Below are 2,451 nucleotides of genomic sequence, written 5' to 3' on the forward strand. Positions count from 1 at the left end.
GTCCCCCTATTGTGGAAGCCATATTCAGGGTGGGAAAAAATCGTAAATTACTGCAAGGGGAGCTATCCATTTTGTTGGAAGATGTATTCCTCGCAGTGGGACAGAACAAGTGGTTGCAACACGATAATTGTCCGGAACGTTACTCTGCAAGAGCCAAAGAAACATTGTATCGCGATTTCAGAGGTCGCTGGATCGGCAGAGGTAGACCGGCAACGTGACTTTCCAGGTCACCCGACCTCATGACTCCGTATTTTTTCTTGTGGGGTTATCTGAAGTACAAAGTATATGCCCAGCTACTCGACAGGACTTGATAGAATGTTCATAAATGTCTGCGCAGAACATTCCACCAGACATGATTTTAAGTATGTACATGCATTCCACGCACTAATTAATGAAACTATCAGAATGGCAGATCGTCAGTTTAAGAATTCATTGCGAGTTACTGTTATGGCACAACTTCGAAATGTAGAAAGGTCTTCATCGCATAATTTTTTTATTAAGCGTTATACGTTTCAAAATTTCATCATCAGACTGAAGCCGTGGAATGAAATGTACAACAAATTAATGACCAAAAACACACATAAATGTGCGTGTATGTATTCAAATATACAGAAATTTCAAATAGTATCGCACTTCATAAAAATCATAGTTTGGTACAAAGCTCAGAACGTGAGCACGTAGACTGAATACAATACAAATCTAATCTAATGTAGGCCTACTTGACAGTGTCGTCGTCTATTCGAACAGAACCAGTGCCGAACTCTGTGTGGCGGTTTAACTATCAAAGAGGTAAATGAAGGCCAGTAGGTGGCGCTAGCATTGACCGTGGGTAGCATATCAAAGAGTAACTTTACGAACTTCCATACACTGCGATTAAGTACATGTCTGCACTTCGTGAACAAATTTGACAAAAAACATTTATGCTATTTTTATGGAAGAGAAGCTCATACTAATAGCATGAAAAAAATGGTTTAAATGGCTCTAAGCACTGTGGGACTTAACACATGAGGTCATCAGTCCCCTAGAGTACTTAAACCCAACTAACCTAAGGACATCACACGCATCCATGCCCGAGGTAGGATTCGAACCTGCGACCGTAGCAGCAGCGCGCTTCCGGACTGAAGCGCCTAGAATCGCTCGGCCACAGCGGACGGCAACAGCATGAAAAGTGCGTCGTTAGGTAGTCTTCAGCCAATTATCTAAACAGAAGGCATTTGCGACCAATAACTGTTGTGGTACAGTATAAACATAAATCGACATGAGCAATAAGTAAAATATAAGTGTGAAGGAATAGTTCACAACCATCACAAAATAAAATACACGTAAGTGTCACAAAATGTAGTCAAATTACAATAGACGAACATGTAATAATTGACATAATAGAATGATTTAGGTGAGCCCACATTGGTGGCAACAACTTAAAATGGAAGAACTATTATACGATAAAAGGGGGCATTCTTTTAATATTCTTTAACTTAATGTTGTTTTTGTCAAATTTGTTCACGAGGTGGTGACATGTTCTTAACCACAGCGTGTAGAAGTTTCTTTAAAGTTAGTCTTTGACTTGCTTTCTATGTCCAATGCTAGCCTTCGTTTACCTCTTTTATAGGTCAACTGCCACACTCAGTTTGGCACTGGTTCTATTCGAATAGAAGACGCCACTGTCAAGTAGGCCTAGATTAGATTAGATTTGTATTGTACTCACTCTATGTGCTCTCTTTCGTTACCTTTGTACTGAAGTTTGATTGTTATGTACATACGATACTGTTTGAAATTTCTGTATTTTGCAGTTCTTAGAGATGCACACTTATGTATATTTTCTGTCACTGGTATTTTGTACACTTCATTCCACAGTTTCACTCTGATGGTTAAATTTTGAAACGCGTAACACTTGATAAACATTAATGGGATCAAGACCTTTCTATGCTTGAACGTTGTGCCAATCTGAATGGTCGCCCGCCTCTATCATGGAAGCATTTCTTCATCAAATAATGAAAAGTTACAGTTGTGGTGAGAGGAGAGGGGATTCACCGAAATCAAGCATCCCAATGGCGAGAAGCAAGTTGACTCACCAATACCAAGCATCCCAATGGGAACAGAAAACTATTACATCCATCTCGTTATTCCTGGATCACGCTAAACGTAATTTCTAAACAGACATTAAACCAGCTAACCGTATTGAACTCTAGAATCAAATTTGCTACACTAAAATAAATTTCGAACACAAGCAACAACTGTTATAACACAAAGGTTTACATCTGCATCGTAAATGATACTTAGAATCAAATGCGTCGGTCCGTAATCGCAAAAACAGACACACTTGATATTTCTCGATTACAGTGTATCTTTGCCAGTTGAGTAAACCGCACTTATTTTTTGGCGTAGAATCTGAATGTGCAATGAAATGAGGAAGTTCCCATTTGAAAATACAGTTGACTCCGCCCACGCAGG

Source organism: Schistocerca piceifrons, chromosome 2 (assembly GCF_021461385.2).
Source record: "Schistocerca piceifrons isolate TAMUIC-IGC-003096 chromosome 2, iqSchPice1.1, whole genome shotgun sequence".
Lineage (NCBI taxonomy): Eukaryota > Metazoa > Arthropoda > Insecta > Orthoptera > Acrididae > Schistocerca > Schistocerca piceifrons.